The following is a 17,003-nucleotide window of genomic DNA, read 5'->3' as shown; positions in this document are numbered from 1 at the left end:
GCAATTGAAATGCACAGGGACATTATACCACAGCTTAAAATCATTCCCATCTAAAACCCATCCCTGAACAAAGGCACAAGATGATAGATGTGATACTTAAATAACATAATATTGAATTACTTAAAATGTTGTACTGCAAACAACTGTATCTTTGTAGCTATTTTAATGCAAATGAATATAATAGTAGACAAAAATTGTATTCACCAAAATAATTTGGGTGGGTGAAGGACAGAAAAATATTCTAATGACAGCAGTTAGCAGAGCAGGGTATCAAATGATTGACAGTGAATCTGCAAAACATTGGGTAGGTAAGTGATGGAGAGTAGGGTATTACTGTGCTATTAAACAGCTTCCTCCTTTCAGGAGAAACTTGAAAAATTGTAGCACAGAAAAAACAGACAAAAAAGCAGAGGTTAATGTTGTAAAGGTAAATACATGTGAGAAATCTGTAGGCTTTTGGTCTGAACTGGCGTAAATTTATTTGCTTATGCTGTTAGAAAACATATGTTAGTTCTGGATTAGAAACACAGATGCTGAGGAGTCACATAAACATCATGAAAAAAAATTAAAAATTAGACTGTGAGAGGACTGCATGATTTAAAGCCTTTGCAGCCTTAGAATAACGTATATATGATGTCAAATGTAGGGAAAAAGAGCAGTAGCCCGTAGAGAAGTTGCTCCTCACTCCAGCGAGGTAGGTACTAGATAAGGGTAGATCCCTACATCCCAAGAATGGCTGTCCCGGAGGAGGCTGGAGGTCCATCTAGCCCAGGATCCTGTCTCCAAGCATGGTGGTAAGTGGTGCCTAGGGAAGAGTAGGAGAACAGAGTGCGTGTATACGATCCTGCTTTCCCAGTCTCCAGCCAGATGTGATTTCCACGTACAGACTTCAGTGGGTAGGGAAAGCGAGAGACACCTTCTACGTGGCAGGGAAGAAGAGGTGGATTTGCAGTACTCAAGCAAAACTGGAAAAACCCAGGCTGTGGAGGACATGGAGGAGCGGACACCATTCATGGCTGACCGTTTTCTTGAACATGGAGACAGTCATGTTTTTAACTGTTCAGGTTATATTGAAAGTTTTCTCCTGCCTGTGCCCTAAGAGCACGCGCGACAGGAGGTCACAGCAGCAGAGGTCTATAGGACTAACTTTAGGAAATTCAGATTTCATAGAATAGAATAGAATAGAATCGTCTAGGTTGGAAAAGACCTTTAAGATCATCCAGTCCAACCATTAACCTACACTACCAAGCCCACCTAAACCAGTCAAGGGTAGACTAGACTAAACCATATCCCCAAGTGCCACATCTACCTGTTTTTTGAACACTTCCAGGGATGGTGACTCCACCACCTCTCTGGGCAGCCTGTTCCAATGCTTGACCACCCTTTCCATAAAGAAATTTTTCCTAATTTCCAGCCTAAACCTCCCCTGGCGCAGCTTGAGCCCATTTCCTCTTGTCCTATCGCTAGCTACTTGGGAGAAGAGACCAACACCCACCTCACTACTACCTCCTTTCAGGTAGTTGTAGAGAGCGATAAGGTCTCCCCTCAGCCTCCTCTTTTCCAGGCTAAACAACCCCAGTTCCCTCAGCCACTCCTCATAAGACTTGTTCTCCAGACCCTTCACCAGCCTTGTTGCCCATCTCTTTGTGTTGGCAAAACTGTAAGCTAGCCCAGCAAAGTTTTGCAGACTTGCTTTTAGGAGTGACTGTAAGTGATTTCGAAGATTCCTCCTCCAGACATGCTTGTTTTTCCGGCTGCTCCTCTGGCGCTGGAATGGCCAGCAAGTACTTCCCAGCCAATAGTCTCCAGCTGGAGCTCTGCTTCCCTGTTAGACTGCTTCTGGGGGTGTCCCAGGACCCAATTTCTTGGCTGACCTTGGATTGCACCCTCATGACGTGTGTGTCCCAGAACTGGTGTGTCGGGGACCAGCTGGGCTTGGGCTAATGTCTATGGGAGAGTCAAGGAGCGTGGCTGAGCTCCCATGCTGGAGCATCGCTGGATGCAGGTGCTGAAGCAGAGCAGCACATTTCTTTGTGGGCTTTTGGGCATCAGGAGATCCTGCAATACCGGATGTACTGTCACACTGGTGTCACCAGCCTTTTGGGAGCAAGGTCTTAGGTGCTCCAGGGTAACCTGGTGTATGGCCCCAAAAACCACAGTGGCTCCCGTTCTCCCTGACCCCTCAAGTAGACGGCATTGCCTCTACGCCAGCCCTTCTCCTACGTTCCCTCTCGACTGCTAAGAAGTTGCTAAGCAACCTCAATCCTTTTAGCAGCCAGCAAGTATCACCACCACGAGGATACCACGGCGTGGATGCTCGGGTACCATTTTGTCCCACAGCAGCTATTGCACCTGGGAAAGCCCCATCCTTCCCCCGCCGCAGCCAAGAGCAACCCCAGGGCTGTCCACAGCTTTGCACGAACACGCGGGCGTACAAACAGATAAAGGACAGACAGACCTGGTTTTTATATGAAGCACCTCTGCTTTGGCTCGTAGCGGGTCATTTGGGCATGATGTGGATTTTCATCAGCATGAGCGATATGGGATATTTGTCGGTCCAGCTCCCTGCTGGCACCCAGGGGTTGGGTGATGCCATGTGGGCTGATGGGGAGTGCATGGGGACAGGGTGGGTGCTGGAGAGGGGAGCACCTTGCTCGGCTCCCCCGCAAACTCTGCAGCATGGGCTGTTCTCGTAGGTGGATGGACCTCACCTGACTTAGCTGAGATGTTAGATATGCCCATCCAGGCTTTTCAGCTTTAGCATCCTAAACATGCAGCTGACCTGGCAAGTCTTGATTGCTGAGACTTTTTTTTCCCCCCATAGAAAGTAAAAAGCTTGACTACAAGGATATAGTCATGGATATTTATAGCAGCTTTCTTTAAAACTAGCAAATTGTTGCTGTGTTTCTCTGGTTTGAAAAAAATCTGCTCATTTTTTTCCTTCTACTGCCTCCTTCAAGCAGTGCAGCATCTCGGTGTTGTTAGATAGAGGGGTATCACTTTCAGCAAAGGCATGCATAAATATTTAACAAATGGCTATATTGCTTGGAGACAGCATGATGGTGAACCATATAGGCATTCTGGTGTTGTTTCCTCTGTGCATCGCTTGCATCAGTCCTTCTTCACAAGCCTCTTGCCTTCCTTCATGCCGAGTTTTGAGTTGCTTCTTCTTCCCAAAGGCTGCAGGGATTTTCCGAGTCCCACTCTCGGACTGAGCTTGCGGCTGTACAGCACTGAACCCTCCCTCTAGTGGCTGCCGCACCGAAATGTTGCGAGATGCTCTGCATGTTTCGGCTAATCTCTGCTCAGGAATGGACAGCGGTGCCAAAATCAGATCGTCTGCCAGAGGTCCGTGGTTCCTGCAGGCTGGGAAGCCAGACCCGTAGCATGTGCTCCACTTGTGCCGTGCCCTGGCTGCCTTGCACGGGGTTCAGACACGTTGATGCGATTCCTGCTGTTCCTTGATTTAGATGGGCTATTTGCAATGCAGGATTTTTCCTCCTGAACTGGCAGAGAGGGGTGGGAATGGGAAGAGCTGCATCAGGCTTCCTGGCTGGGACTTGCCATGGGGCTGGTCAAGGGCATTTCTCCCTCTTGTGGGTTTTGTACTTCTAACATCTTGGATTCGTCCAGACCAGACATGCCAGGGTAAACATTGGTTTTATTTTAAATCTCGTTACAGTTCCTCTGTGTTTCATCATCCTGCAGACATGCTATTTGCTGCAGCATCACTCCTTGCAGCAGGAGGAATTGCAGTGAAAGCCTCCAAGGCTGGTGGGAAGGGAAAAGTGCTGCCATCCAACACGCAGGACTCCCATCAACATCTCTACTTCTCCATTACCATGGAGCTCAGCCAGCATAACTGTTTGTGCAGCCATTCTTGGGGTTAAACAACCAAATCTGGTACCGACAGTGCACCGGAGGGTTTTTCTGGCCAACTGGGAGATGCTATGTAGATGTTGGGAAGACAGGACTAATGCAAGGGTCCTAGGAAGCACCTTCTCCTGGCTCAGGTACAACCAGAACGGCACATCTGACCCTACCCAGTATGAATATACCTGCCTGGGTCTGTTGGTGCCTGAACGGTCCCCAAGAAGTGCGTGCAGTATCGTTCCCCTCCGAGAGTCATAGATCCAGACCCCTCAAAGGAGAAACGGCTTCAAAAACCCAAGATGACTATTTAAATGTAAACACCGCTAAACCTTCTGTTGATGGTTTTAACAAAACCCATCCAGACTGAATGGAGCAATCAGTCTTGATATCTATCCACAAAACTGCTCTCCCAACAAGCAGAACATGCGGCTGTGCTGATAAATGCCCAGAATGATTTCTGACTACTGAAAACTTCTGTCGCAGTTGTCTTTTATGATCATGGATCTTCCCTGGATTATTTCGGTTCCAATCTCCGTCTGAGGGCCGTTCCTCTGGCTAATTAAAGGACGACCGTTTGTAACTACTGTCCAAATTTTTAAGCAGTCGTCAAGTTATTTTGCATTTCACTCAGCTTGACTATTAAAATAAACTGGACAATTTCCCAGTTATTGCTGATTCTCAGGCACTGGCACAGAGTTGTGCTCGAGTGTCTGTTGCTGCAGGGAACACAGAGATTTAAAAAAAAATTGCCTCCCCGTTGTTTCTTATGAGAGATTTCTCTATTTAGCATCAAGAAAAAAATTAGGTTCAAAATGAGCCAAATTTCTGTGCTCTGGGTACCTCTGCCTTACACAGAGAAGGTAGGGCAAAGCCCACGTGCCAGTTCCCCTGAAGCTACATCGGTACTAGTTAGTTACTAACCGATAAACTAACCAGTGCCAGGATGAGGTTGTTAAACTCTCTCCCTTCCTAACAGGGTGGTTGCATCCCAGTTATCAGTTGGGAACAGTTCCATGGCCGTGCTGCCCCTGTCCCCGCGTGGGGACTGCTTTTTACTGTCCGTATGAAAAGGAGTTTCTTTTGATTTTGCTTCTGCTGCTGCTTGTGGAGCCTCTACTGCACCTCCCAGCCTTTCCCTGCTGTGATGGTGACTGGAAACTTAAAAAAAGCAAAAGAGAGAAGCAGAGATTATCCCTTGAATCCAGGAGCTGGGGCTTTGAGGTTATGCACACGGCATGACCCCGTCCTTGCAGAGCCTTTGGAGATGTCTCTGAGACTGCAGGAGAAGGCCTTGGCCTCTGCACGTGGCACAGGGTAAGAGAGGAATGAGAGCCATGATTTCTTTCTGGCTCTACAAATATTTCCTTACGTGCTGGTGCATGGATGTGTAATTATATGGTATATATGTATCCGTATGATAGTGTACATTATAGCAGGTGTTATAATATCTGCTCCAGGCTGAGATGCGCTGAGGCTTAGGGTGTTTGGGGTGTGAGACAAAACATAAATGTAAAAAACTCAGATTAACTCTCAAAACCTCTATCTTAACACCAAAACATGTTAATAACAGCACATTTGCCACCCTCTAGTCCTGCGAGGAGCAGGGAGCTGGCTTGACGATCCTTATGGGTCCCTTCCAACTTGAGATAGTCTATGATTCTATGATTCTCATGCTCACAGAGGAACCCCGCTGCCTTCCTTTGTGCTCTCCATCACCAGGGATGCCGGTACCACCCAACGCTGGCTGCATTGATAGGCGGGTTATTTCCCTACGCTGTGGCTGGGTATTTATAGGCAGCAGATCTAGGCAGTATTGAGGCCACAAGGATAATTTCAACTTGCACTGGGACTGCCGAGCGCTGCTAGAGGCGAACAGGAGATCTTTGCCCAAAGGGAACCAAGCCCCTTCTAGATACGTCGCTCCTCAGATAGAGCAGAAGACGCCAGCTCGGTGTGTCCAGTGGCAATCCCTACCCACCTGTCCCTCTTGAAGGTCATCGGGGGAATATAACGGATGGAGAATAGCTCCTTTTATGCCGTGTGAGATATTTATATAGATAAGGGCTGCTGGTCGCTGGGAAGCTGCCCAAGACTTTAATCGTTTAATTGCTGTTTCCTGTATGTTCCCCTCTCTGTTGTTCATCACAGATGACAATTGTGGTTTCGTGTCCGTGGGGCTGGGCTGGGTCTCCCTGGGAATCTTGGCTGCTCATGCAATTACTGCTCCTGGATATCTCTGCCAGTCTGGGTATATCCTTGAAGTCTCCCCCCAGTTAAGATCATCCATATGGGCCTTATTTCCTAGTAGGAACTCCTACAAGATGACATTGACCCCTTTTTTACCCCGAGGCATGAGTGAGGGATGGAGCGCAGATTTGAGCATCCTTGCAATGACCCATAAAACACGCTGTGCGCGATGGGGTGAGACCGGGATGGACAGGATGCATGACAAAAAACAGGGGAGGACTGGAAAATGAGCACCTTTTGGGTACCCTGGTACTCACTGGCGGTGCCACAGAGCTGCATTAGTGCAAAGCAGGGCACAATGAGACCTTTTAAGACTTATGTGTGCTAGCAGATAAATACACCATTTGCTCCACCCTGATATTGATCCTGAAATAAAACCATGCCGCCCTCCGCTCCCAGTTCCATTATCTCCAACCCCAAATGCCCAGAAATCACAGCCAGAAACCCCCAGATCACAAAATTGGTTTGAAGTTCTTGATCATATTTTTAGTACTCTTTCTAATGTGCTTTGAATTTGCCTTCTGTTTTTTTAGCTGCTAGAGTAAACTCAGCTCATCCCTCAAACCTTTTGAAAATTGAGGTTTTTAAAAAAACAGTTGCCTCCAGGGCCTTGAGCTTTAAGAAAAACAACATATATGTATGCATATGTATTCCTACAGATATTTATACCTACATAAAAGGAGATGTGTGGTAAAATTACATGAGATGGCAACACAACCGCCCTGTCACAAGAATCTCTTCAAAAAGGTGACAAACCACCTACTACCAATGCACCGTGCTTTGTCTTCCAGGGACGGAGATGAGAGGGCAAACGTTGGCTCGGCTAAATCGAGCCCTGTCAGCCCTGATCTTTCATGTCACCCACCAGTGGGTTTCACACATGCACCCACTTCCCTTGCTCTGAAACATTTAGATACCTCCCTGAATTTGGACTGGGCTACGGCCAAGGACTGGATGTTTGCTTTAAATCACAGAGGTCTTCTCTGCTCTGCTTTAAAAGCTGATCCTGGGCTGAAGTTGTGCCAAGATGAGTTTTATCAGTGATAGGAGGGAGAACCTGACAAAAAGATATTATAAATCTTTCAGAGCTTAACAAAAAAAAAAGTCTTTCCTCCCATGGGTATTTTAACAAAGAGAGTTGCCCCAGGATTGAGTTGGTGCCCACCGCGCGCCCCTGCACATGCCTCTGGTTAATTCATCTCTTGGCCCTTTTTCCTCCAAAGCTGCCATCAGCTCCGTCACTGAGTAAATCTGCTGGAAAAAGCTGCTGGGAAAGTGTGTGCGGGCATCTGAGTGTGTGGGGATGGTGCCACCTCCGTCGTGGGCACTGCCGACCCCGTGGGGAGCTGCTCGACAAGCTGATCTTTGGGGAAAGGTTGCAGCATCAGGACCACCGCTGGGTAATCCCAGCCTAGAGACCTGCTCTGCTGCCTGCCGTGGCATCGCAGGAAGGCTCTGAGCCCTCATATTTAATGCATAAGGAGCACTGGGATGATCTGTTTATAGGTAGTGCTCTCAGGCTTCTTTTTTTTTTTTAATTGTTGGGTAATAAGGGCTTTGAAATTAGGGGCTGGGTCCCCAGGTTGGTAGGAGAGGTCTGTAGGACCAACATCTGGAGCTAGAGCTTTGCTGCAGCCTATTCCTCATCCTGAGGACCAGGGACCCCTGGGGACCCCTGGCCCATGGATGGCTGCTCACCTGGACGACGCAGAGGGGTGGATTCAAGCTCCTTTTTTAGCAGAGTGCACCTCCAGCTTCCCCTTCCTTGAAACGAGGGAAAATCTTTTTTACTGATCTCTGGTTTTACACAATTAGGTTTTGTTCTAGAAAAATGGGACTCTGGAGATCTGGACTATATACTCTGTTTTGCCAGCGATGCGCTGGGTGAGAACTTCTTCCTCTGCTAAACGCATCTGTAATCCTCCCTGTACCTTGCTGGATTTGGCCACAAGCTCAGAGGTCTGCTTGCACCATCTGACTTCAGTGGATGAAAACCAAGGACTGTCCCTCTTACCTCTCTAGAGACCGCATGGCCCTTTCTTCTCTGCTGATTTTCATCTGGCTAATTTTAAAGAGAAATCCTTGAATAAAATACAGCACATCTGGATCAGTGAGTTTTAACCCCTGGCCCATGGATGGCTGCTGGTCTGGACTATGCTGCAAGCCAGTTCTTGTTATAAGGATATTTTCAACACCGTGCAAATGAGGCAAGAAAGCAAGAAAGAGGAATTAAGAGTTAATTTTATGGGCATTTCAGATATAGCCTGTCTTTTCTGTTGGCTGCAAGTGATGGCAATGGTACACAAAGAGCATTTTGGATTTTAATCCTAATTTACAGGTTAGCTAGACTCATGGACCACTGTAGGTTGGAACAAGACCTTTGGATGTCACTTGGTCCAGCCCCAGAAGCTTTGCTCATCCTTAGGTATTTTTAAAAGTCATTTAGTGTTTTTTTCCAAGAATGATGGGAAATACTGAGCTGTAACTCAGCCCCTTGTCCCAAGGCAGGATCAAATTTTCTTATGTCATTCCTGACACACATTTTTCTAACCTGGTATTAAATTCCTCCAGGAGTGGAGAGCCCTCCCCTGCTGCAGGCAATCTGTCCCTACGCTAAACTAACCTCACGAGAGCCAACTTTCCTTATAGCAGAATAAGAAAACTCATGGTATCAACTGAATTAGACAACGTTTATTTTACTGACTGTCTTGGTAACTGAATCCTGGTTTTGCGTGGGCTATCGGGATCATTAACTCTGTGCTAATGAGGGCAGTGTTAAGAGGATGCTGCACTGGGGAGTGTATATGGAGAGAGGATGGCGAGGTAAATTCAGGTCCCTCATAGGTGTAGAGATAATCACTGCTATATGGCCCCTTCCCACTGAGTATCACGTCCCATCACATCACCCCATGCTAAGCAACCAGGGGCATTTCCCCTATCTCCAGGAAAATCTGACCAGCTAAATTCCTCTCTATATAGCAGAAGTCAAAGTAGTAGAGGAAAGGAGAAGAAAATGCAATATAATAGGCCACGATATAGTGCTACCTATAAATATTTTACCAGGAAAGGTATGCGACTGGTATTTTGAACAAATCCCCAGCCACAGTTTTAATAAAGTGCCTTTAGCCTGCCACTCTGCCGTGTTTAAATATAATTCCAGTTGTCAGTCAAATCGCTGTATGTTATTAACCTATGGGCATAATTGCCTATTCCAAGTCTGCAGCTCTAAGAGGCTTTATGTATGATTGTAATAAATGAAATAACTTTTATGATTCCAACTCACAGTTGAACACATTGACATTGAAAATTACACACGCGTACGCATTACTTTTGTCTTTCCCTGTAGAAGATATTACCGGTGCGACTATGACTGCAGAGGAAGACCCGTGTTAGCAGGGAAATGACTGAGCTTTGCATTAGCTCATCTCTACAGCTGGTGCCACACGGAAACGCTTCAGCTCATCTTGGTTTAAAAGAAAAAATCTCCCTCCAAATAAGCAAATGTTCGTGAAATTGCCACTGTGTGGATCAGCAATGGAGAAATCCTTGTACTCTGCCATGGCCAAAGTAATTTATATCAGATTTAGGCATTGATGGCTGCTGTCTCTCCACCCCCAACCTCCTCCCTCTCTCCCACGATGTCGTATTTTGTGGCTGTAGGAGGAAGTGATGCTGAAGGGGAGATTGATTTGTTGGTTTATTTTTTTTTTGTCACCACTGGGGCAAGGTGAACATGAAAAGCAAAGGGCAAAGGCAGCATTTTCCAGCCTTTTTGCACTGCTGAAAACCCATGGCACAAGTGGGAGGGCAGTGAAGGGTCATCGACTGCCAAAGGATGTAGGTGCCGTGGGCAGCAGGTCCCAAAAAGCATCATCTCAGCCTCTCTTGAATGTCACCAGACTTTACAAGAGGTTATGGCCCCTCCAGCAGTAATCTGTGCTGGGAGCATCTCACCTCGGCAGTGCCAGGCCCCTTGGCCTCTATCGCTTGCCCAAACCGTTTTCATATTCATAGACTGGTGCTGGGAAACATCTCTCTTTGTTTCAGCCATCCGAAAGGCACGTGGACAGTCTCCACTTGCCTGCTGGACCGTGACCTGAATGGGTAGAGACAGGCATCTCCAGAGGGTGGTTTGTCTCGGAGACGAGGGATGGCTGTCCACCAGCGATGGACATTCACACAATGTGACTCACAGGCACGAGGGGACCTTTGGGCAGCTGAGATTTGGTAGGGTGAATCCCACCTCTGCACCTCCTCTACCTCCCTAACCTAAAGGCTGCTGAAGAGGGGTTGGGACACTTGGAAAACACTTGCTGAGGACCAGACCCTGCTTAAAATACCGCAAGGGATAGGAGGAGCGTCCTCCACTGAGCCTCCGACCTGTCCCCAGCTCCCCAAGTACCCTTGGGAGAGGCAGCAAGAGGGGGATAAATCCCTTAGCCAGGCTGCTCAGAGCTTGCCTTGGGTATGGGGAGAGGTTGTGCTGCTGGCCACCTCCAGTGACCAACCGCTGGGGCCTTTTATCCTCTCGCTATCCTGTGCTTTGGCTGAAATGGTCCCAAACACCCTAGGAGAGCCCCAACTGCAGCCTTCTCACCTGAAAACGCCATGTCCCGGCTGCAGGACAGGAAGGGTCCAGGCTTCTGCTAACGTGGTTTTTAGGGCTGGGACAGGCTCATGTCCTAAAATCAGGATGTTTCCACTGAGTTATATGATGGACATTTTAGGGATCGGGGTTTCTGGGGCCAGTGTGGGCGTGTGTATGTATCACGATGTAGAGGTTCACATGAGGAGTGGGTGATACCATTCCAATCTTTCCTGGCATTGGTAGCGATTAAAGAACTGTGATTTCACCGGGTATCACGTCACTGCTAAACCTTTGGACAAGGGTCCGGATAGTTTCTGAATGCTCTGTGCCTCTTAAGTGCCTCTTACCAAACTCTTGCCCTCCAATCCATCCGACCTTGTTGAGGAGGTTGGGATCTGCCCCTCCAACTGCAGCGCAATGGGAGCCATGGGAATCCCTCTTCTTTACTCATCCCCTGCCATGTGGGACCTCTCGCTTCAGAGCAGCCCCATTCCCACCTTGGGACCCAGCCCTGGCTCCCATTCCCCTACGTGCGGTGTTTTTCAGCTCTGACCCTTGGTTGCAGAGCAAAACGTGCAGAAAGCGCTATAGGTACCGGGATACCATAGTAGCACCTCCACCCTGTAATCGCAGGACGCCTTGGGACCATACGCACGCACAGCTGTGCGAGTGCCACCGTACCGGCGTATCCTCCAGCATCACCAGCCACGTAGAAAAGGCTGGACCTGCCTTCCAGCTCCGGGGGCGGCAGGAGATGCGAGTCGCCTCTCCTCCCAGCCTCTGCGCCGGGCAAAGCTCATCGGCTTTGCTCGTTCAGTGGCTCATCGCCCGCGGGCTTGGAGCAAACCTGGTCACATCTTGGCAGCGCTGATCTGTTGGGTCCCCGCGGTCCTTCAGCGCGGCTCCTGGTTGGAATTAATCTAATTACCTGTCCCATTCGGGGCATTTTGGGTGATAGACTTTGAGGGGCTGCTTTGAGGTGTCTTAATAGGAGAAACGGGACGGCCCCAGTGTGCAGGAGCATCATTAAAGCGCCGTCCCTGCTCCTCGGGGCGCCGCGTTTGGCTTCCCTATTTGACCCCTTAATTTCCAGCAGTGATGTCACCGAAATCCCTGTTTCTGGTCTCGCTGGTGGTCTAAATTTAGAGCGTTTGAGATGATTTGTGACCCTGTTGCTGGGGGGAGGCGGGGAAAGGGGGGGTGTCGGGGAATGACATGTGAGTCCTGTGTCATTGAGGCTTGTTTGGGCTTTGAAGGCGGTGGAGTTGTGTACGGAGATGACGGTGCTGTCCAGGAAGAGCGGAGAGGAAAAAAAATACGGGACTCTCAGTCCTTTTTATAGCCTAAGCAATTTAATCACGCTCGTTGCTTAGCCAAGACATTAAGAAAGGATTTTCCGCTCAAATCCTGATTAGATTTCCCAATAAAACACCCACTTTGACTGCTGCTGCTAGGAGATGCGTTGCTTTGCAGTTCAAGGAGGTACGTGGCATAAAAATAAACCGAAAAAAGGAGCTGGATGCTGTGGGGATGGGGAGGAAAAGACCTTTCTGTGTGGAGACCATCATCCTTCATGGGGCTGAGTGCATACCAGAGCTGGACAGAGCCGGGACTCGACGGAGAGCTGGGAGATGAGGGAAATAGAGGAATTTCCCACATCGTCCTTTCCGCCTCCCCACCGGAGCCAGAGCATCTCGAATCAAACCAGCGTTGCAGTCGCGAGCGCATCGGTCAGGGGGTGGGCGTGGGCGGGGAGAAATAAAAATGGCATAAAATCGCAGATGGCCGGATCTGCGCGCCCCGCTTCTCCGCTCCATCCACCCCTTTCCTCGCCCCGCACGGGGGGTACCCCAGGGTCCCTCTCCCCGGCCTCGCCGGCCCCTTCCAGCGCGCGACCTTGAGGCCAGACGCCTGAAGGTTATTCGGGGGCATCGCTGTGTTAATCAAACGTTCGCACAAGCTGCTTAATTCCCCCCCTATAATCCAACCGGGGATGGAGCCTGGCAGGTTTCTAGCCGTTATGTTTACATCGGACTGCGGGTGGAGGGAGGAAGGAGGGGATGGGGAGCAGGGGGGGGGGAAAGCTGACGTGCTTGGAATAAAATCCTGCACCTCCTCCTCCATCCCTCCGCAAAAAAATCAAACGCATCTGTCCACCCCCTCCCCGCCCCGCACCAATTCCCTACCCAAAGTGTCCACCCAGAAGAGGAGGGGCCGCGCTGCAGCTCATCTCAAGGGGGCAAAGGTCTTTGAGAAACCCCCCGGCCTGATTTATTCAGGGCATAGCAATATTTCTTGGGATTAATATTAATAAGAGCCTCCTGCCCCCTCCTGTCCATCCCCCTGAGCCGAGCCCGAGGGAGGCAGGCGGCCCCGGCGGGGGTACCAGGCCTCCCGCCTTCGGATGCGAGGTGATGGCGTCTCTTCATCCCAGCCATTTCGCAAGCAATAAACGAGTTGTTTATTTATTTGGGCTTGTTTGGATCTCGTTTCTCTCTTCCGTGCCGCAGCTGGTTAATGGCAAAGCCGTTTCGTTGGCTCTCCGGGTGAGGGCTGCGTGCTGCCGGGGCCGGCGGCGCTGCGGAGGGATGCTTGGTGCGCAGCGCAGCGGGCAGGGATCTGCCTGCAGGGATGAAGGCCATCCCAAATAGAAGGGACCCCGAATCTCTTTCTTTTTTTCCCCCCTTTTATTCATTAAACAGGAGCCCTCTAGCAGCTCAGACCCTCCTGGAGGTCCAGGATGTGGAGGCGCCCGCCCAGGGTTGAGCAGGCGACCCGTGGGCTGTCACATTGGAAGGCTGAGGTTTTTATTTTGGGGTGGATTTTACAATATTCATCCCCCACCTGGTGCTGAGTGCGGGTCCTTCGGTGGGGCAGGGGGGCGGGTGTCCTGCCTCCGCCGTTGGAAGAGACGGGCGAAAAAACCTCCGCGAACAAAGGAGAGGATGCGGGAGCCCGCAGCGAAAGAGCTTTATTGGCACGGCACGACCCGACGGGCTCCTTGCGGCATCCGCACCAGCCGGGATGCGAGCCCAAGGAGGGCTGCCCCAAAATACCTGCAAGCACCCCGGGCAGGAGGGGTGCAGAGAGGCGTCCCAAGGGCCCCCGAGCCGCTGCCAATGCTCCCGCGGGCACCGTCCCATGGGCGAGGGTCTGCGTGCAGAGCTGCAAAGAGAGACGGACCCCCCCACGCCATCAGCAAAAGGGCCCCCGGCCCGGGCGCAGCTCTGCGGCCGCCCCCCGGGGTGGGGACCGTCCCCTCCAGTAAGGCCCAGTGCGAGGGAGCCGCTGGGAGCACTGGGCCGCGGGGATGGAGGGATGCTGGGCAGGTTGGCCTCCAGCTGCAAAGAGAAGGGAAGGGAGAAGGGAAGGGAGAAGGGACGGGAGAAGGGACGGGAGAAGGGACGGGAGAAGGGACGGGAAAAGGGAAGGGAAAAGGGAAGGGAGAATGGAAGGGAGAAGGGAAGGGAGAAGGGAAGGGAGAAGGGAAGGGAGAAGGGAAGGGAGAAGGGATGGGAGAAGGGAAGGGAGAAGGGATGGGAGAAGGGATGGGAGAAGGGAAGGGAGAAGGGATGGGAGAAAGGAAGGGAGAAGGGAAGGGAGAAAGGAAGGGAAAAGGGAAGGGAGAAGGGAAGGGAGAAGGGAAGGAAGAAGGGATGGGAGAAGGGATGGGAGAAGGGATGGGAGAAGGGAAGGGAGAAGGGAAGGGAGAAGGGATGGGAGAAGGGATGGGAGAAGGGAAGGGAGAAGGGATGGGAGAAGGGATGGGAGAAGGGATGGGAGAAGGGAAGGGGAGAAGGGAAGGGAGAAGGGATGGGAGAAGGGAAGGGAGAAGGGATGGGAGAAGGGAAGGGAGAAGGGATGGGAGAAGGGAAGGGAGAAGGGAAGGGGAGAAGGGAAGGGAGAAGGGATGGGAGAAGGGAAGGGAGAAGGGATGGGAGAAGGGATGGGAGAAGGGATGGGAGAAGGGATGGGAGGTGAAGGGCCCCAGGGGCAGCGGAGCAGGGGGGTGGCGGTGGGCTCCCAGGCGCCTCTCTGGCTAAAAATATGGAGGGAAAAAAATTAAAAATAATAATAATGCCTGAAAAAGGAGGGGAAGAATCACACAGCGGGGTGGTGGGGAGCAGCCCCACGGCTGCGGGGGGACCTGCTCCACGTTAGGCCGCGGGGTCGCAGCATCCCTCCCTCCCCCCCCTGCTCTGGGCTGCCAGGTTTTTTTGAATTTTATTTTATTTTCTGAATAATTCAGGTGCTGGACCACAACCTCCACCCCCCCCCTCCTCCCTCCTTCACCCCCCCCCTCCTCCCCTTCCCTCCCCTCGGCCCCCCGCACACACGCCTCTCGCCGGGCTGTGTTAGGGGTATAATGAGGCAGCCGATGGGTAATTGGGATCTTTTGTAGGGAGGATGTATGGCCGGGGCAGCTGCCGGGGGGGGCAGCTGGGGGGGGGACAGCATTACCATACAAAGGGAACAAATGACATGTTTATCCCTCCAAGAGATTTACGCCCGGCCTCGCCCTGCAGACACAGCACTCCCCCCCCCCCCCCCCCCTTTTCTCCCCGGCACTTTTGATTTAAATTATAAGGATTAACGGGAGGGGGGGGGGGGGGGGATAGAGGGGAAAGACACACAGCCACCGGAAAAATAATAGTGATAGTAATAATATTTAAAAAATAAAGATAAAAAGCGCCTTTGCCCCAGCCCCCCCCGCCGGGGGAGCAGCGTGAGCCCTGGTGACCCCAAGACCTGCCCTTGCTTTTAGCAAGGAAAAAAAAAAACCCAACCCCCCCCCAAACCCCATCGCTCTGCGGGGGAAAAGGGGAGAGAAAAGGCAAAGCACAAAGCGGCGGCACCCGAGCAGCGCCGGGGGCAGCAGCCGCGGCCCCCCCGGGCCCACCCGCGGGTCACCCCCGAGTGACAGCTCCACGTTTCCCTCCCTGTGCGCGCGGGGACACCCCCCCCGCACCCCCTTTTTTGCCCCGGGGGACGCACCCCCCAAAAAAAGATGCCGTGTGCCCATGCCCCCCCCCCTTCCCCATCCCTCTCCGCTCCCCCTCCCCGCGCTGCGGGTGCCACCTGCGCGGGTGCGCAGCGCTGCCTGCGCGGCCGGGTTTCTTTTTTTTTTTTTTTTGGGGGGGGGGGTGTTGGTGTTGGGGGGGGGTTCCGCGGGTGCGGAGAGCCGCGGAGCCGCCTCCGGCCTCGATGCTGGTCAGCCTCGTTCTTGGCATTCACCGCGTGCCTTAATTGTATGGACATTTAAATCAAGGTCCGCTGTGAACACGGAGAGAGGGGCCTTTCCTCGGGAGGGGGGGGGAAAAATAAATAAAAATAAAAATAGGAAATAAGAGGGGGAAATTGTTAAAGAAAAAAGGGGGGAATGTATATAAGAAGAAGGGGAATTAGTAAAAAAAAAAACAACCGAGAAAAAAAAAAAAAAAGGGAGGGGGAACGGAGGGGAGGTGGGAGAGGGGCCGCGCAGCCCCACCGCCCCCGCGGAGCCCAGCCTTTGTTCTCCGCGCCCCGCGGAGGGCTCGGCGCGCCCTTCCCCATGGGGGGGGGGGAGAAAACAAAAAATCCAACCTACCCTACCCCCTCCCCCCGGGGGAAAAAAAAAAAAAAAAAAAAAATCGTAGCCCAGCCAAGCCAAGCCGGGCTGGGGGGGCTGCGTGCGGCGGGGCCCCCGTTACCTGCCCTCCGTCTCTGCCCGCCGCTGCCCGCTCTCTGCCGCCTTCCCCGAGCCCCGCCGCGCTGCTATAAAGGGGGGGGTGGTGGTGGTTTGGGGGGGGGGTGGGGGTGGTGGGGGGGGGTGTCTTGGAGGAGCGCAATAAACCTTCCCCCGTTCGCCTGCTGCAGTCAAATCCTTTCGCTCAGATCCCAAGTGGTGCAAAAAAAAGAGGAGAGGGGCCCATCTGGCTTCTCATCAGCTTTGTCAAGTCTTGCATACGCTAAAATGCTAATGACCTAGATAGCTCATGCAAAATGCAGCAGAGAGGGAGGGAGGGAGCGGCGAGGGAGGGAGGGAGGGAGGGAGGGGGAGAGGCAGAGGGAGGGGGAGAGCCCGGGTGCATCACCCCCCTCCCCACCCCCCCCCAAGCCCTTGCTGGCCAATGCACCTCGGTAGGTACGAGCCGGGCTTTGATTTGAAAGGTCACCCGGGTGCGACGGGGGTGGGGGGGGGAAACACACGGGCAGAGCCCCCCCACAAATCGCCCTGGCTCCCCCCGCCCCCTCCCCGGCCCTCCAAGGAGGGGAGAAAACGCGCGGAGGGGGGGCAGCCCCCACTGCACCCCCC

Source organism: Pelecanus crispus, chromosome 3 (genome assembly GCF_030463565.1).
Source record: "Pelecanus crispus isolate bPelCri1 chromosome 3, bPelCri1.pri, whole genome shotgun sequence".
NCBI lineage: Eukaryota > Metazoa > Chordata > Aves > Pelecaniformes > Pelecanidae > Pelecanus > Pelecanus crispus.
Note: the sequence above shows the minus strand (reverse complement) of the source record.